The sequence below is a fragment of the Mus pahari genome, chromosome 21 (genome assembly GCF_900095145.1).
Source record: "Mus pahari chromosome 21, PAHARI_EIJ_v1.1, whole genome shotgun sequence".
Lineage (NCBI taxonomy): Eukaryota > Metazoa > Chordata > Mammalia > Rodentia > Muridae > Mus > Mus pahari.
The window spans coordinates 52,101,063-52,114,624 of record NC_034610.1 but is presented as its reverse complement, the minus strand read 5'-3'; positions in this window follow the sequence as shown (position 1 = coordinate 52,114,624).

The window sequence follows — 13,562 nt, the reverse complement described above, 5'->3', positions numbered from 1 at the left end:
CATTTTTATTATCTTACAGTGTTTTAGGCAGACATGTGCAGCATCTATTTTTCAAACTATTCTAGCCTCTACAGTCTATTGATATACCCTGGCCCTATTGTTGACCAAACTAACCTTTAGAAAATTCATTTTTACATTTCCTTCCTTCCTTCCTTCCTTCCTTCCTTCCTTCCTTCCTTCCTTCCTTCCTTCCTCCCTCCCTCCCTCCCTCCCTCCTCTCCCCCCCCTTTCTCCTTGGGGCCTCCAGTCTCTTGAGGGTTAGGCACATCTTCACAGATTGAAGTCAGACCAGGCAGTCCTCTGCTGTACATGTATTAGGGTCCTCATATCAGCTGGTGTACACTGCCTGATTAGTGTTCCAGTATCTGAGAGATCTCAGGGGTCAAGGTTAATTGAGACTGCCGGTCCTCCTGCAGGATCGCCCTTCTCCTCAGCTTCTTTCACCTTTCCCTAATTCAACAACAGGAGTCAGCTGCTTCTGTCTATTAGTTGGGTGCAAATATCTGCATATGACTCTTTCAGCTGCTTGTTGGGTCTTTCAGAGGGCAGTCATGATAGGTCCCTTTTTGTGAGCGCTTCATAGCCTCAGTAATAGTGTCAGGTCTTGGGCCCTCCCCTTGAGCTGGATCCCACTTTGGGCCTGTCACTGGACCTTCTTTTCCTCAGGCTCCTCTCCATTTCCATCNCTGTAGTTCTTTTAGACAGGAACAATTATGGGTCAGAGTTTTGACTGTGGGATCAAGTGCAACCTCCCTTGATGCCCTGTCTTCTTGCTGGGAGTTCCCTCTCCCCAGTGTAGGGCATTACATCTAAGGTCCCTCTCTTGGAGTCCTAAGAGCCTCTCACCTCACAGGTCTCTAGTATATTCTGGAGGGTTCCCTCACCCTCCTACCTCTCAAGGTTGCATGTTTCCATTCTTTCTGCTGTCCCTCAGGGATTTTAGTCCTTTTCCCCAATCGAATACAAGATCATGTTCCCCTCTTTGCCCTCCCCCCATCCCCTTTCCCTTCTTTTCTTAGATGGTATGTTGTACTTTGATACCTAAAACTCTGAAGCCATTTCATTCTTATTAATACAATTTCCTTAGAAAGCTATATATCAAATATCAGTGACTAGGTATGGAAACACATGCCTGTAATCCCAAAATCAAATCAAACAGAAAGATGGTCACATCTGAGGCCAACCTGGAATCTTGTCTCTGAAAAAATAGATGAAGAAAAAACCAAAAAGCAGCATATATTCCACTGTTACATATAGTCTCTTGTAACAAATGACCTGTTTAAAGATTCTAGCATGTTCTTAGACTTTGTTAGATCTTAGCTGTACAGAGACTTTGTAGAAAAAATGAAAACGGAGATATTTGCAAGATCCAAGTATCAAATGGAATAATGACTTTCATTCTCGATCAAAGAAACAAGAAACAGACAAGGCCAGAGTGTGGGTTCATATCACCAGTATCCTGGCTCTACCTATTCAAGTATTTCAGAATGTAAAAATACTCCTAGGGATGGGAGGAGAGAGATACTGACTTACTATATGTTTTTTATGTTTTTCCTCTGGAAGAATAATGTTCACTTGATCCACAAATTTTTATATGGTAGCTACATGAACTAATTGGAAGAGTTTTCCATTCATAAAATATTTATGAAAATGAACATGTAGCTTTATATTCATTATAATGATAAGATGGTATTATAATGTTGTATTCATGAAATAATAACATTATACATACATTTTGTAAAATACTAGTACTTTATATTAGAAACAATTAAATTTACATAATCTACACCATATTCTTTGTATTATTTTGCCTTTTAATTTCATGTGATCAAATTAAATATTCTCTAAAGTCTATTCCTAAAAGCTTCCATTTATGCAGCATTGCATTGCTTTATAAATATATGTTGAGGTCAACTGGATCACTGTAGCAAGCATTTATGTAGAAAAAAAAGTACATATTATAGTTGTATGAATTAAGAACAAAAGGTATAAAAGAGATCATAATGAAAGGGGTTAAGTTCTAAAGTCCAAGGCCCAGTGAGAATTGGTTCTTAGAGGTGTAAAGCTGAGTTCTCTTTCTTAATTACTATCTAAACATTTTATATACAACAGAAGGATGGTTCTGTGTGTAAATTCCTGTTACAGAGGGGTTAGCAGATAAGTGCACTTTTAGATCTTACAAAAGACCTGAGTTCGGTTCCTGGTACTCACACGGTATCTCACAGTCATGATAGCTCCAGTTCCAGGAGATCCAAGGCCTTTTTCTGACCTCCACAGGCACCAGGTACACATTTGTTACACATACATAATTGCTAGCAAACACCCCCCCACACACACACACAAAATAGTCTAAGTAAGTTTTAAACTCCCATCAAAGAACTCAAACTTCACTGCTGTTTAAGGAGGCTGTGGCAACTCCCTGCTAAGACTACAAGCTGCCACAAACACACTGCACCTGCATATGCCAGCTGGGCAGGGGAGATTGGGCAACAGAGTATTGTTTTAAGAGAACAATAGATCTTCTGGTAAAGTCACTACAGACAAGAGCAAGTCAGCAACTACTGGGGAGTCTGGTAAATCTGTATGTGCATCTGGAATTGATAGGAAGAAATGGCATGGGACCACTATTTTTCTTAGATGAATTCAAAAGTCGTCTCGTTGAGCACTTTATTTTTTTTCCTAAGGATATTTGTACTTCAACATGGTATAGCTCTTTCTTGTACACAGATGTAAATGATGGATGAATAGAGTACAGGCCTATGGTTTCAATGCTCTCACCCTCCAGACTGAATTATACCAAGATGCTGCTAATTACACAATAGTTCTTTTAAATGAAAACTCACAGTAAGAAAACTCACAGTAGGGGGTTATAATGAATGGTGTCCTAATAATGAAGAGCCATCTTTGTGTTTGAAGAGATGTTCTGCTATTAAAATGAGAGGTAGGCAAACCTGGAATAGGAAGCATCCATCCTATTAATTAAGAGATGAAGTAGTGCCAGGAGGAAAAAAACAAACAAAAATCCAACTTCCTGTTTATGCTGACTCCTTCTCCACTGAAACTTTAGACATCTTTTATCCAAGCAAGTTATCTTGTTTGCTATCCTACCATGATTTAAATATAATATTTACTTTATATAAGAATATTTTATGCCACATTGAAAAGGAACCCAACTCAAGCCAATAGACTTTTCCTCCCCCTCCTCCTCTTCCTCCTCCTCCTCCTCCTCCTCCTCCTCTTCTTNTTCTTCTTCTTCTTCTTCTTCTTCTTCTTCTTCTTCTTCTTCTTCTTCTTCTCCTCCTCCTCCTCCTCCTCTTCTCTTCCTCCTCCTTTTCCTTCTCCTCCTCTCCTCTTCCTCCTCCTTCTCCTCCTCCTCCTCCTCCTCTTCCTCCTCCTCCTCCCTCTTCCTCTCCCTCTCCCTCTGCCTCTCCCTCTCCCTTTCCCTCTGCCTCTCCCTCTCCTCCTCTTTGTCCTCTTCCTCCTCCTCCTCATCTTCCCTCTTCTTCTTTTCCTTCTCCTCTGTGCTAAATAAACACTACTGGTGTGGAGATGTGCAAGGTTCCATAGCTAAATGCTGGGGGAAGTAGTCAATGGTAGGACTTTCTGACTCTGCTGCCAGAGATGTTTTTACCGAGGATTACTGGGATTTTGCTGAAATCTGGTTTTTAGATACTTGTCAATGGCTGTTGCTGCCTAAATATCCTTTTGATCTTTTGTCTACTTAAATGAAATGGTAGGATAACTCAGAAGATAAACAGATTAGCTCTAGGGCCCATCTTAGAACTCCGAGGTAGAATAGATAATTATCTTTCCAAGAAAATAGTATAAAAGTAGCTCTTCTTCCACATGAAATCTTAGCAAAATTTCAAAGTGACCTTGGGTTACTGGATGGCTGTTCATACTAACACCAGGACAAATCCCAACCTTAACCTACTTGCCAGCGTAAGTACTTTTAGCTAATATAAAGCAAATCTTTATAGTCCTGGACTGTCCCAGGCATTGCAAGACATTTGCATTCCTGATTTCCACCCATGCCATAGCAATAATATCCAAAGACTCCCACAGAAATACAAACGCCCAAACAGAGGTGATATTGCCCCCAATTAAGAACCAGAAAGCTGTACAATGTTGTACAGTCATCAAGCAGCTTCTCTGAGCTGCAAAAAGCACCCCTAGTCTTACATCATTTTGGTCCTAGATCAAGAATGTTGGGAGCAGATAGCATGAGGCTGCAGAACAGAGTCACATTTAGCATCTGCTGTGGGACAAAGCTCTGTTAGATCAAGGGAAGAGGATTAGAGAGTTAGATAAGAATTCGTGGGAAAAAAAGGTCAGTCTCTACATGGAGAGTCATAGATGCAAAAGGAAGTAAAAGGCAATCCCAGTAGGAGACAGGTCTCCAGTGACTGGAAGGACTGAGTAGAAGGAATACAACATATAGTTGGCTGCCAGCATCCCAAATGCTATTGGTTCATGATATGGTGAGTCTGTCTGAAACCCTACAATTCCTTCAGCTTTTTAAATCACTCTTTAATAACATAGTAACTACCCATTGGTCCCATAGAAGACAAGCCAACTATCTACTTTCATGTCTGTTATAACTTATTCTTGAAGCATGTCACTAAGAAGACTGCAACGCTTGATGCCCCATTCAACACATTTTGAATTATATTTTTGTGAAAGGATGTTTGGGCAATGACACACAAATTGCATGCACAAAGCAAATTAATTATTTGCAGATATGTAGTGTAATTATATGGGTTTATGCTATCCATCTGTGAACCTTAGGTTCCCCTAGTGCAAGCACTGCTTATAATAAAAAGGGTTTAATAGCTTTAAGAAAAATGTATTCTGCTGACATTTGCACAAGAGGGCCATTTGTTATATGACACTGTTCATGGGTTCATGTGGGTCCAGGGAACATGCAAGGACTCCGTGGTCCACTCCTGGTCATTCCAGAGGAAAATTTTCAGCATATCCTAAAGGATGATGAGAAAGGAGCACCACAGGCACTTGTAGAACCTCTCTATTGTTTAATGTCTTTCATCATCAGGAAATTTTGTTATTGTGTCCTCATTTCCTACAGCAATCTAAACTACCCATACTCATTTGGAGCTCTATGGGGGAATGATTCTCCTCACTCTGCTGAAATGTGTAATGACTGAGGGGTGTTATTTTATGATATTAGCTGTACTTGCAGTCTAGACAAAAATCACTACATTTATCTTTTCTATATAAGTCTGATGATACCTAATAATTTATGGTAAATTCCAAACACATAATCCATATTCTTTTTTCCAGTGATGGAGATGAAACTCAGGGATTTGTGTATGCTAGACAATCACTGTATTACCGAGGACATCGAAAATCTTCCCGTACTCACGTGCATGTGTGTGTATGTGCGCACATGGGTGCTGTGTTACTCAGGGATGCCTGTGGACAAGTGTGTACATGAACTTAAAGTTCAGAACTAACTGTCAGGAGTCTTCCTCTGTCACTCTCCTCCTTCATAAGTTTGAGACAAGATCGCTCACTGATTGACTAGATTTCCTGGCATGCAAAGTCCCCAGTATTATGCTGACACTGTCTGGAAGCACCTGGATTACAGGGCATGTCCTACTGTGATTGGCTCTTTATGTGGGTGCTGAGAATCTGAAGAAAGGTCATTCTGCTTGCACATGCACTTTACTGACTGAGCCTTCTCATCAGCACTGTATTCATTTTTAATCATAATCACAACACTCCAGTCAGGGCAGGATTTTATAGCTGAGAAAAACATCTCAGAGATCCTTTCATGTATTTTTATTTAATTGTGTTGGCATAACATCAGCTTTTAATAAGTGTCATATGACTGACTGGGTGCCCTCCATGTTTAAGCCCTTCATTCTTACAGTGTATAAGCCCAGTAGCTGACATGGTAAATGCACAGGAAGTAGAAAGAATAAGAAGAAAGAACTGTGCCTTTCCCAGGGGATCTAGGGGATGTGTTCAGAAGATATATGCTTTAACTTACAGAATGAGTAAGAGATTTCCAACAAGGAAGAAGGAGTTACTTTGAGAGGAATACATGAAAACATATAGATTGATGGTAACAAACCTGAGATGAAAATAGTCCATGCATGTCAACTCTCTGACATAGGATGAAGGAAAAGAGAATGAGTGGCGTAGGTCAGGCTTCTATTTATTTCAAAGATCATATTTAGCTTTATTTATGGTCATTAAAAATATGAATGCTAACCTACATTTTACCCACAAAGAACTCTTAGGTAATAGTTTTTATACTTAGACATCTAATGTTACCAAAAAAAGACTAGGAAACTGACTTGGTTGCTAGAAAAGTACACATTGTGTGTTCCTCATATCATACTATTATTACTCACGTGTACAGTGCTCAGACCATGAAGGTCTTATTTGCATTGATAAAGGACTTAAATTACCTTCCACTAGCCAAAGAAGGTTGGAATCATTCTTAATTTTCTGTTTTTAGGGCCCGTCAATACTGCTCAGAGGATAAAGTAAACTTGCAGCCAAGCTTGATGATGTGAGTTTGATCCCCAATACCCACATGATGGAAGGAGAGAACCAATTACTGTGGAGTTGTCTTCTGACCCTCACACCAACACCATAGTATATTCCCACCCACCCCCAAATAAAAATGTGCTAAGAATTGATTTCTGCTTTTATAAAACAAAAGATTGTAGAAATGGCTCTTGTGATAGTGGGGCATCAGAAGTTTTAAAGTAGAGGTGATAGTTAAAAGAATATAATCGAGAAAGCTAAGTAAATAGCCTAGATTCCCATCTGATAAAGGCCTCACTAAGGCAGTGATAGAAATGCACCACAGAGCACAGAGTCCAGGTGCTCTTCAAGACCTTGATCCAGAAGCACCTGAGCTGCCTTGATATGGGAATGAAGTTCTGCAAGGAGTCTGGGATCTCTCCCAGGTTACTGGCTCCAGCATAGGATGTGTGTGATGCTACTTAATTCTAGTATTATAAATTAAAGTAGTAAACGACAGAAAAAAAATGGTCAGTTTGGAGTAAGAATTAAAGACTTCAGTTTGGGGACATGTAGAGTTTCAAATAAAGATGTAATGTACCAAAAGAATTCTGTGAGAGTATGGTTCAGAGCAGTCAAGGGATAGCTGAGAAAAATCACCCTGGGGAAAGATACAAAGTCAAGACAACACGGGCTAAAGTGTGATGCCCAAGGGTCACCAAGAGTATTTTATTTTGCTTTGGTTTGGTTCTTGTTTGTTTGTTTGTTTGTTTTAACAAAAAAGCAGTTGTAGAAAAGAAGATTTGATCCAAGCAGGGGAAAAGAACCAAAAGATAAGATACCATAAAACCAGAAAGAAAGGTATTATGAAAAGTAAACTGAGGCAGGCGAGATGCTGTGATTTTAAGGCCAGTCTGGGGAATTCAGTGAGCATCCTGCTAGCCAGAAATATGTAACAAGACCCTGCCATAAAAAAGATGCTGAAGCCAAGAAAAAGAAAGAAAAGGTCTTTGATACATGCAGTTGTTACGTTATAACATCAGTGGTGGCATTGGCCAGAGAAGTTCAAGGAGGAGATCAGGGTAGAGAATAACATAGTGTTTTCAAGAATAAGTAAAAAGTGAAGAAGTAAAATTAATAGCTCAAATTGTGTTGCAAGAACTTAGAACTAAATACACGGATATGTGGAGACCTTCCGATACATTCATGAAATTAGTTCATGTTGACTTGCCTCAGAAAATTCCAACTTTAGTATGTATTTGGAATAAAAATTGTAAGAAGTAGAACATTACCTAAATAAAGATATCAAAGTTGTCATATTTTTAAAGTTTATTTTGGTTTCATGTAAAGTATAAAGACATGTAAAGGCTCAAAAAATTGTTTGCATAAGTCCAGTACAAAGGTAAAGATAGTAAGAATAAAGGAGTTTGTAAAGATAGTAATCCATAAAGGAGTATGGATTTTCTATTATTTATTTTTTATTCTACAAAATGGGATTAATAGAACCTCCTCACTTGAGAGGCTTAAAAAAACAAAATGAAATAAAATATCCAATCTGGCCGGGCAGTAGCGGTACATGCCCGTAATCCCAGCACTTGGGAGGCAGAGGCAGGTGGATTTCTGAGTTCGAGGCCAGCCTGGTCTATGGAGTAAGTTCCAGGATAACCAGAACTGCACAGAGGAAAAAAATATCCAATCTGAAAAAAAATTTAAATTATTTTAGAATCAAGATGTATTATCTCCTTTTCAATAACAAAGCTATTAATCCTGTTATGTTTACAGTATTTAGCTATTAATGTATTCATCTTAGAGGGCTTATTCTCCAGGATTATGAAACACGAGTCTTCTCAGGTGTCTGCAAGCTGAATCTGTATTGTCCTTTCTTTTTCACTCTTGTCATTGCTGATGACATTCATATTGTGGATTAATACAGATAATGTTTGGCCCATGATATTTTTTCAGGAAAATTCTAATATTTTCTGGGTCTTTGTTAAAAATAAATATACCTGGACAGATTTTATCTGCTTTTTTAACGGTGACAAGAAAAAATATCTAGCAAACACTGAATACTCAGAGCGTAGTGTGCCATTGCTAGGGAGGGTGGTTGTATAGCAGGTTTAACATGCCCTTTCCTTTCTACAACACTTTGTGCTAAAGCAAGCAAACAGAACCAAATAAAAACAAATTAGTCCTGTGAGATAGGCATGTTTACTATCTCTCAGTTAGGTGCTCCTGATGCATGGGTTAGAGGGAAGATTAAGTTCTGGAAATTTGAGATCATGTAAGTTTAAGTTCCAGTTTGGAATAGGATTCACTGTGTCAACAAGACTTTCTGTAGGTTACTTTCCATTTATAAGATGTCATGGGGACTGGAAAGATGGTCCAGGGCTTAAAAGCCCTGTCCATATTTCCTGAGAACCAAGGTTTGATTTTCAGCGCTCATATTGTGGCTCACAAGCCCTAACTCAGTTTCATTGGATCTGATGACCTCTTCTGGCCTCCCTGGGCATGGGGCACGTAATTAGTGCAAAGACATATCATGAAGGCAAGACATCCATATACATTAGACTATATAATTAAATTAAAATTGTACATGAGGCAAAATCCCCAACATGAAACATTTTCTAACTAGTTTACTGAAAAAACTAAAACTAAATTTTTCAACACGCTAAAAAATTAATTATTGAAAAAGACTTAAAATGTAAAAAGTTTCAATATACTAAGAATATCACAATCATTATTATATTGTGTATTTATATACTTAATATATAATTAGAGCTAAAATAGTTTTCGTATCATGCTGTAATTGTTGTATTATTTTCATTAAAGTATTACCCTATATTTAAATTTATATAGTAAGTCTTATTGCAAAAATGAAATCTTTTATATCTTTATAAATTATTTATATTAATGACCCCTTGATAAAAATCAACAAAAATCTAGATAATCTATAATAAGGTCAACAATGTTACTAATTTGATATACAAAAAGTGCTATTTTTACCTATAAAATGTTTTTCAGTGAATCAAGACAGCTATAGACACAAGAGTATATACATGACTGACTATGTACACATAAGAATTTTTACTTTTTATTCTATTAAAGGGACATACTTCTGTGTCTTATTTACTCTTGCAAACATAGCATTAAGCATAGCATACAAGGAACATGAGTTTAACAACTATTTTACGAATCAGTTAATGAACCTCTATTGGATACTTAGTGAGTAATCTAATCTACTTTGTACAAACTTACAAGACATTGCCTAATCTCTCCTTAGAGATTACAGTGAACTGAGAGACAAAGTCTCTTGCATAAAGTTATTAAGGCTCATTAGAGAGTGAATATCTTGAGATAAAAGTATAGGATGATAAATATGTGGTTAGGTGTGAACAACTGCACTAACAACTGAGCCAGACAGTGGTATTACATTTCATCAACAATAGTCCAAAGGACTTCTCAAACTCTTGTATCCAAAACAATGGTGTCCTTATTACACAGCTATTTGCAGGGCTAGAGCAATTCCAACCTTGAAGTTGAGATGACCAGAACTCTATGCAGGCCCCAACATGCTTCTTTGCTAATGATACCCAAAGTCTTGATTGAGACAGACAGGTGTCCTTGGGCTTAGTAAGTTGCTGTGTGCCCCATCTATGAGGTTACAGTGCTTTCTGATATCTTTAATACTGACACAATAGCTAATTATACAAGTGAAATGAAAGACTATCCTATTGTCCTTGCAGGGTATTGAGAAGAATCTAGTAAGCCCCAAAGCTAGCTGCCCAGGGCTTTCTCCAAAAAAAGGACCAGAGTTCTGGGAAGCAAATAATAAGGAAAGAAATTACTGAACTTTCATAGGAGGTTTTAATTGTTAAAATTTAAGAACACTTTAATTTGAGATTTGACGAGACCACCACAAGGAATTAAAGATAAAACAAGCACAAATTGCAGTATGGAGAATATAATTTTTATATTCCAAAGAAACTGTTTTATATCCAAAATGATTCTGTAAAAAGCAAAATGCGTGACAGAAGAATTTGTTTGTTTAATCTTAACCAGTTATTTTAGAATTAAGTTCTATAGTGAAACTTCCAGACTAGCACAAATGTTTGCTAGAAATAGAATTCCTAAACATAACATGACTATTTTAAAAACTGAAAAAAAAAAGTGTAATGCATCACATAGCTCATGTTCCCACATAGAAGTCGCTATGATGCTCATCCTGGAAGCCAGTTCAGGTTGTCTTTCAGCAAATGATAGAAGTGATTTCTATTGTCATATTAAACTCATAGATGGAGAATTTTAAAGGGATCTTGTCATATCTTGGTATCTAGAATTCTTTCTATAGTAGTATTCATTAAGACTTTTATAACTTTATGCCACACATTTCAAGTATTTTTGTCTTATGGAAAGCTGTGCCTATCCTATAGTATTGGGTGAGTAAAAGGAGATCCACTTGCTATTTCAGTATTATACAACTAAGATTTTTCAAATATATGGGACTCTGAGTCTTGACATAAAGTACTAGACATTATGCATAAGTTCTGCTTTCAAATTTCCCTTTTCATTAATATAGTATTGTGGGTTTTGTCTGTGGTTTCATAAGTTCTATAAATATTTTGATGAGGCATTGGAATAGAGGGTTTCACGAAGCACAGATTGTCCTCAAACAGTATAGCAAGGATTGGGCCTTGAACTTTGATCCTCCTGCCTCTGCCTCATGCGTGCTGAGATTACAAACATGTGCCACAAAACCTGGCTTATACATGCTGAGATCAAATTCAGGGTCTTAATACAAGCTAGGCAAAAAAGCCTACCATCTCCTTAATTGCACTTTCTGTCCCTAGGGTTAATAAATCTAAATTAATAAAAATAGATTTAGAGGAATTCTTTGTTAGTAATGAGGATAAAAGGTATATATATATATATATATATATATATATATATATATATATATATATCTTATCACTGACAAAAATGTATGCAACTAGAGCTCACCTTCAGTGCTCTTTCCTTTTGTTCTCAGAACGAACTTGCCTATACTTAGCTCTGAGATACCATGATACCAGAGTGAAGCTTTATGCTAGAGCCATTTCCACTTGATATTAATAACATTAATATTATTAAATACAACTATAATAACATTGTTCTCAGTCAAATCACAAGGGACAGAACTAACCATCATCAAGTTTCTGCTCTTTATGGTGCAAACCTCGTTCTCCACAGTTGCTTTAATACCTTGTCCTTCAGTGACAATGTGATTCCCAGTTTGCTTTTTTTTTCCTCCGTTTAAGTAACATTGTGTGAGTCTTTCCTCTGATCATTAATATCTCGTATATTACATGTTAAAGGTTTATTGTCCCATAAGCAATCACTCTTAAAACCACTGAATACCAGGAGACAACCATGTTATTTGTGTAATGATTTGGAGCTAAAATATGTAGGAAGGTTGCATTACCTTTGATGAATGACTATCATCAATGGGCTTGATACCAGCTTGGATTGGCAGAGTAATGCAAGATAAGATTCCTATAAAATTCTTCATCTATGAGTTTTATATGTAAATGCTCCAGGGCATGTTTCTATAACACAAACCCCAGTGCTGCTTGAGCTTCTTAGATGGCAGCAGGCTTCCAAGAGATGGACAGAGGTAACTTCTTGCTATGCAATATTCTGACTAAATACTTCCCCTATAATACTGTACTGCTTCCTCAATGAGGTAACACATGTCCACTGGTGTTCCTGTACTTAGAGCATCTTCTGCTTTCTTCCTTTCCATTTCATCTCTCTTCTTCCAGTCCAAATTCTGTTATTTATTTGCAAATTAACTTTGCATCTTTAAAGAGTCCTTCTCCCTCCAAACCTAGAAGCCATCATCTTATATAATTACATGCAATGAAAATCCCTTGTTTTTGTCTGGTCACTAGGGAACCCTTCCCAACTACTTAAGAAAGGGATCATTGTATAACAATTTTGGGGAGAGTGGTCACCTCCTGCAAAGTAAACTGATAACCAAGATTCTCTGAAACACACAGAGAGAAACAGAGAGACAAAGACAGGGCAACAGAGAGAGACTTGTTCAAGCACTAATCTGAATTACCTTTAAGATGATCTGGATTGAAAACCAGATTGAAATTAGTAAAGCCTTAAAATTTTCTTGGTGTGTCTTTGTCTCTCTGTCTCTGTTTGTCTGTCTGTCTTTCTCTCTCTCCCTCACGCTCTCTTTCTCGTGTGTGTGTGTGTGTGTGTGTGTGTGTGTGTGTGTGTGTATATATACACACACACACATCTCTCTCTGTGTGTATATATATGTATCTCAGTATATGTATATATATATATACAAAAATAGATGTATATATGTATGTATATGTATACTATGTATGTATATATACAGATGATAGATAGACAGACAGACAGATAGAAGTGTGTGTGTGTGTGTGTGTGTGTGTGTGTGTGTGTGTGTGTGTAAAAGTAGAAATATAATTCCTGGCATAAGTACTCAGGACAATGTAGTCCAAAGTAATTATAGCCTAGTTGACACATCAGCAAGAGAACTAATATTTTGATACTGGGATGTTAAGGTAGTTTTACTATATGACATCAAGTTCAGGGCTTGAATTATTTATGCAACATCTTATTGCATACTTAAAATATTTTGGTTATCTAGAGAAAAGAGTCTTAATGGCATAGAATCAGAGATAAAAGATGTAAGTTGGTTTTTTTTCATAGCTATAGATACGTCTCTATTCTAATTAGGAGGTATAAAAATAGTGTATTTCTTGAAGTTCTATCATTAACTCCATTTGATATTAGCAATGAGCACCATGTCCATTGCGGGGTGATGAACCATAATGGGTCAGACACAGGTAATAACTGCACTAAAATTGGCTTGAAGTGTATGCAATTTTGAATATTATACTAGCTGAATTTTATTTCAAGTTGGAGGATTTCTAAAACACCTACCATGCTGAGAATGTCTAATTAATGATACAGACTATGTCTGTTTCTCTCTCTCTCTCTCCCTCTCTCTCTCTCTCTCTCTCTCTCTCTCTCTCTCTCTCTCT